At 46.8% G+C, this 6,794-nt stretch overlaps 1 long non-coding RNA gene across 1 annotated transcript; it reads right to left on the bottom strand.

Moving 5' to 3' along the window:
- Positions 1 to 1,072: 1,072 nt before the first annotated feature.
- Positions 1,073 to 4,860, bottom strand: LOC143809983 (uncharacterized). The gene is made up of 3 exons (XR_013222572.1): positions 4,759 to 4,860; positions 1,358 to 1,501; positions 1,073 to 1,202 (listed from the first exon to the last, which is right to left on the bottom strand). It is a non-coding gene; the product is annotated as an uncharacterized LOC143809983 (long non-coding RNA).
- Positions 4,861 to 6,794: the final 1,934 nt, after the last annotated feature.

Here is a 6,794-nt window from a genome sequence, read left to right as displayed (position 1 = left end):
AACTGATCGCTTTTTTTTTTTTTTTTGCGGTCGCCCGTAAACTGTTAATTACCGGCGATCGCAAAGCAGGGGTCGGTGCAAACCGACCCCGATCATGTTCTTTGGGGTCTCGGCTACCCCCGGCAGCCGAGACCCCAAAGATCTTCCGGGCGGCGGGCGCACTGCGCGTGCGCCCGCCATTTTTTCCCGGAAAAAAGATGGCGGCGCCCATGGGGAGACACGAGGAGCACCGGGGGAGGTAGGTGAGTATTGGGGGGCTATTGGGGGCCATCGGGGACCACATTTCTCTGTCCTCCGATGTGCGATCACATCGGAGGACAGAGAAATTAAACGACAAATCGCGTTTTTTTTTTTTTTGTTGCGACCGCCGGTAAACGGTTAATTACCGGCGATCGCAACTCGGGGGTCGGTAAAAACCCCCCGAATCATGTTCTCTGGGGTCTCGGCTACCCTCGGCAACCGAGACCCCAGAGAAAATCCGACTCTGGGGGGCGCTATTCACTTTTTCCACAGCGCCGTTATTTAACGGCGCTGTGGATTAAGTACCCTTAGCGGCCGCCGTTAAAAGGCGTATCGGCGGTCGTTAAGGGGTTAATAATGAGTGTGCACTTTGATTTCATATGCAGCTTTTCTTTTATTCCTTGCATCTTCAATTTTTCATAGCCTTTGTAGCACCGCTTTATTACATATATCTGTGGTGCCCACTACATTTTTATTTTCCAGGGCAGGGGCTTATGCTCATGGCTCTAATATAATTGCATATAACCTATTTGTTGTACAGACCTGTTATAGGACAATCACAGAATTGTAGAGATCTACTGTACCTCTGTGTTAATGGATTGGCCATGTGAATTTTGTCTGGCATAGCAATGTTGCATACCTCATAGCCTATCTTTGGAGAAAATGTCCTTGCTGTACTCTGCAGGGAGCACCATACATTAACACACTGAGTTGTAGACATCTATTTTCTGAGGAAATGTGCATGAAGCTTAACAAACTGATCTCCATTTACATATTTCTTAGAGTTTATGAAACCTTTGTTCCCCAATCCGTATATGAACACTTACAATTAGAAATTCCAAAGAGAATGTTGGACGCAGCACCAGTGTACTCTTGATTCAGTGTACTACTGGACCCGTTGAAGCGTTGACACGTGGAACGGCCATCGTCCACTTCACTCTCTCTCCGCATGCCTCCGTACCCTGCACGCCACAGTTAAAGGGAGTCTGTCACCTCATTTTGCCGCTATAAACTGCAGCCACCGCCATTAGGGGTTTATCTATAGCATTCTGTAATGCTGTAGATAAGCCCCTGATGTAACCTGAAAGATAAGAAAAACAAATTATATTATACTCACCAAGGGGCGGTCCAGTGCAGTCCGGGTCCGATGGGCGTCACAGGTCCGGGTCTGGTGGAGCGCCCCCAAGGGCTGTGGGGTACTCGGTACCGGGTCCTTCGGTTCTCAAGGGGGATGTCACGGTGGCTGACCTGGTCCGTGGCCCTAGGGACGTCCGTTGTAAAAAGGAAAGGTCTTTAAGGGGGAAATGTTCGTGACGCTACCTGTGGTATTCGGTCAGGGTGACCGACGCTGCTTAGGGGTCCGCTGGGGTGATGTTATGGCAGCTAGATGGTATACCTTCCCACAGGTGAAGTGTCTGAAGGCAAATCCAGAGTCCCCTTATCCAGGTGGAAATCAGTAGCCTTCCTCTAGTGCCTGGATGTTGTAGTACCTTACTGCTGAGCCTCTCATAAGGTCCTCACAACGGTTGTAGATGTTATGTCTCTCTCTGTCCCCCAGATGGATAGGAACAACCCGTATGACTGATGGCCTGAGGCTTTTTACAGGGACTCTAACACACCCCAGCCCCCACAAGTTGCCACCGTGCCTCCTGGGTATAGGTCAGGCAGGTAACGTGGAATTATCTGTCCTGCCGGTCTCTGGAGCAAGGCTTGGAGACTGTTGCTCCCTCGGTGTTCCAGCTACCGGATCCTGCACCTCAGAAAGGTGCACCCTGAGGAAGGAGTTTAGCGCTCCGAAACGTGCATCGGGGTGGACTCTGGACCGCTCACTGCATCATTACCAGGTAGTTGTATGTACATGTGGATGTTGCTGGCCCTGCTCTTTTGATACAGTTATCTATGATTTTGTGGACACTGATCCCAGTTTGACATAAGGCCATGGGCTTTCTATAAGTTAGTACGTATGCTGCAGTGAGGTGGACATGAGTCCTTTGGTTTATTGTACCATCATATAGTGCTTCACTTGTTTCCCTTTGTTATCCATTGACCTGTTCTGAATTGCATTATTTCATTTTAATGAATATTTAATAAATTTTCACTTTTTATGGAATTTTCAACTGTAGTTTTGTGAGGTTATTTACCTCAGAAAGGAGGCAGCCTTTTGCAGGGCAGAACTCCTTCTGGTTTCCTCTCCTTTTGCTATGACTTCGTTTCTCACTCTCTACAATACGATTCGCTGTTCGTGTCTCTTTCTTAGGATGCTGCCGCATCGGTAGGCAGTCGTAGCTCCATGGCCTTCTGTCTAGGCCTCTGACAGGATCCCACCCCTGTCAGGGACCCACTCTGTCAGCAGCTATTAGGTGTTCTTCCTCCCTCTCTGTCTGCCTGACAGGTACTGCCTGGGTGAAGCCCAGTCAGCTTCTGCCTAACTTCCTATCCAGACCACCAGTTTTACCTAATTGTGAAGAGTGCCCTAATAAATAGGAGCATAGCTCCCCCTGGTGGACTGGAGTGTGAAGTGTGTTGTGTGGTTTGTGATACCTGGTAAAGAGATCTCCTTTATTGCCTTGAGACGTAACATCACTCCCCCTGGTGGAAGAATGACTTTACTGCAACGACCAGGACCCTGGGGCGCTGCACTGGCGCCTCCCATCTTCATGCGATGATGTCCTCTTCCTTGCTTCTGTCGCGGCTCTTGCACAGGCGTAATTCTCTGCCCTGTTGAGGGCAGCGTAAAGTACTGCAGTGCGCAGGCCCCAGGAAAGGTCAGAGAGGCCCGGCACCTGCGCACTGCAGTACTTTACGCTGCCCTCAACAGGGCAAATCAGTACGCTTGAGCAGGAGCCGCAACAGAAGCATGGAAGAGGATCTTCACCCATTCACCAGTCTCAAAATGGTTAGCAAGTTTGCTTCCCTCTGGAAATCTGCTGCATTTTCTCTCAGGCTCTGTTATAATATTAGGTAATAGTATATGACATTATGATGAGTAGATGTCCAAGTAGGGTTCCAATCCATAAGAATAGGTAGATGACAACTTGGCAGTCAAACAGATGAAGTGAATAAAGGGAATAATTATTTATTCATGCATTCCAATAAAACCACAACATTAATCCAGAATATTTTTAACCTTTTGGTCCTATATCCGGACCTTCATCAGAATACTGTGTTAGGGGTACAGTGGAGGAACTATGTGTACAGTGCTTGGGAGGATGCAACCAATGTCGCTGGCTGTGTCGCTAGTTTTCATCTTCCCAATTATAATATTTTTCACTATAAACTCAACTTACACAACATTTTGGACAATGCATACACCAGAGGGATTATTTTGCTGATTGTCTTGTACCATATAGATTGCACAAAAGTTTAATTTGTAAATGTAATTCTATTCTCATTATTTTAGAATGCTTCTTGAAACTTTTAGGCTATGTGCACACGTCAGGATTTCTAGCAGAAATTTTCCTGACAAAAACCGGACATTTCTGCCAGAAATCCGCATGCGTTTTTTTTTTGCGTTTTTTCATGCGTTTTAGACACATTTTTGGGGCGTTTTTTTCCAAATGCATAGAATTCGGGAAAAACGCGGAAAATCCGCAAAATTAATGAACATGCTGCTTTTTTTTACCGCGATGCTTTTTTTCGCGGAAAAAAACGCACCATGTGCACAAAACATTCAGAATGCATTCTAAATGATAGGATGCATAATGTATGCGTTTTTAATGAGTTTTTATAGCGTTTTTATCACGAAAAAACGCGAAAAAAAACTGAACGTGTGCACATACCCTAAGGGTAAGGTCAAAACGCGTCAAAAACGCATGAAAAAAATGCATGCGGATTTCTAGCAGAAATGTCAGTTTTTTGTCAGGAAAATTTCTGCTAGAAATCCTGACGTGTGCACATACCCTTAAAGCACAGCATCAAATTGACATATAAATCTTACCCTCTTGAGGTCGCCTCATATCTGATACTGGGAGTCTCAGTTGACTTGAACTTTATGCACGGCACATCTAATGTCACAGTTGTCGCTCCTTATTTAACTTACAGTGCACTGCAAGTGTTGATTTGTGGAAGGATATCATATATTCAGTTATAATTGCTTACATTTTGTGTACTTGTATGGTGTGGCTAGGCTTACATTTCCTGACCTATTCTGCTTAATTCCCTCTAACGATCATTTTGTACTTTTTATGTTTTCATTTACAATTTCTAACTCCACCCAAATCAGTTTGTAATTCTTCTCTTCCTCTTAGCTTTCACATGATGCTAATATTAACAATTAGTCCTGTGCCGGTTAGTTTCATAAACTATCTGTCTGGCAGGAAAATGCCTGTTGTGGGTAAAGCACGACTCCAGAATTTCATAGCTTATAGCTATATTATTTTTTTCCGAGACATATCCCTCCATGTCATCTTTGACTCACCTTGAATGTGCATCTAGGGGCCACAGGAGCCTCTGAAATCTAAATTTCTATAAGTTTAGGCAGGGTCTTGGAGATTTGTCCAATTTTTCAGGTAGACTCACTTTTTCCAGGAGTTTCCCAATGGTTCCAGGAGAGTTGGCAAGTATAACATACAGTTATGTCATGCACAGTCCGACCTGAACACATTTTTCTCTCTTCTCCACCATCGTACTAGGAATGGGAACATGGAGATGGCATGAAAATGAATTTACCGAACAAATACAAAAACATGGTACAGATTGTACCGAACAGAAAGCTTAAGAAGTACTGTATGACAAATTTTAAATTGTATCATGCACAATTAAAAATGTTGGCTTACGAAGCAGATGAATTTTCCACAAAGTTAATATGGTAGGAGACCAAATATGAACTCATATTGTTGAATTGCACCAGGACGTAGAAATAGCATACTGTTAGGGTTGTCGAAACGCACCGAATATATATTTATTAGTAGTAGTTGGTGCGTGCGCAACCCGGGATCCACCGTGCAGGAAAGAACCTGCTGCTAGATATGGCGGTACAATATAGTAGTTTAAACGAACTCTGTTACTTCAGAGTCTGTAAGTAAAGAGAATGCTGTACCCTGTTAGCTTCACAGGGGAACACAGCTACTTAGTAGAGCAGATGGTGGTCATGCAGTCAAATGCAAACACGCAGCTCCTCTCCGGTGGAGCCGGAATTCTGATGGCTATACGCCAGCCCTGAATCCACTCACATGAAACTCCTCGCCGGAGGTGCCAGCATTCTAGGGGCTTATTTCAGCCGGGTCCCTGAATACACACACACACATGACCACACTGGCGCTGAGCTCATACATAAATTGACACTAGCGCATGGCCATGCGTCATGAGAACCTTTTATAGCTGCAGCAACTTCAGGACCTTCCAAGAAGGACCAATGGAAGACTTCCACAGAACTTGATCAGGTACATGACCTTCCTGGAGGACCAATGGAAGTTGCTGCAGTACCTGAGCATGTGACCCTTGATCTCCATTGTGAGATCTTACCCTGGGCATGCTCAGTGTGTGCAAAGCAGGACTTAGTCCCAGAAAAGCTTGCTTGCCGCAGACCAGTGCAGGGTACAATAGCAGAGCCTGGAGAGGCAGCAGTAACCCTTTGCACAGTACCAGATTCAGTGAGACGCTGGGACCGACATCTCTGCTGAGCAGGCTCCTCTGCGGCTGATGCAGAATGGGAGACCACAGCAGACATGGCTCGAGATTCCCCCTGTGCAGTGGTGGGAACTCGACTCCTAAGATGTCCCCCCCCCTCCTTGAGCCTCGCTACGCTCAAAAGCTGCAATGAGCAGCGGAGCCCGAATGTGCTCCACAGGTTCCCAGGTTCTGTCCTCTGGGCCGTGACCCTTCCAGTCCACCAGATAAAATTTCTTGCCACGTACCACCTTGCACCCCACGATAGCATTCACCTCAAACTCATCCATGGATGAACCCGATGTCCTGGCAGATGACTCGGAAAAACGGGACAAATGGACGGGCTTTAAGAGAGAGACGTGGAAAGTGTCGGTGATACCAAGGCGCGGAGGAATGGCCAAACGGTAGACCACAGGGTTGACCTGTTCCAGAACCTTGAATGGGCCAATGTAGCGAGGTGCAAACTTAGTGGACTCAACTTGCAGCCTGATATTACGGGCAGAGAGCCACACTAAGTCGCCAGGAGCAAAGGTCGGAGCGGGGCGCCGGTGTGTATCAGCAGAAACCCTCATTCTCTCCTAGGAGGCCCGGATGGCATCCTGTGTGCGGTCCCAAATGTCACGTGCCTCCACCGCCCAGTCTTCCACCCTAGAATCGGTGGAAGACACGGTCATGGGCACAGGGACATTCGGATGCTGGCCGTAATTAAGGAGAAAAGGAGTCTGCCCAGTGGAATCGGCTACGGCATTGTTCAAGGCAAATTCCGCCTAAGGTAGCAAAGATGTCCAGTCATCCTGCCTAGCAGAGACAAAATGTCGCAAGTATGTCACCAGAGTCTGGTTGGTCCTCTTTACCAGTAAGTAAACGGCAGAGCTCTCTCCAAAACCGAGACGCAAACTGGGGACCCCGGTCGCTGACAATTTTATCAGGCATTCCATGTAAACGGA

This window comes from Ranitomeya variabilis, chromosome 2 (genome assembly GCF_051348905.1).
Source record: "Ranitomeya variabilis isolate aRanVar5 chromosome 2, aRanVar5.hap1, whole genome shotgun sequence".
Lineage (NCBI taxonomy): Eukaryota > Metazoa > Chordata > Amphibia > Anura > Dendrobatidae > Ranitomeya > Ranitomeya variabilis.
The sequence above is the reverse complement of the archived record's forward strand: the minus strand, read 5'-3'. Positions and strand labels throughout refer to the sequence as shown.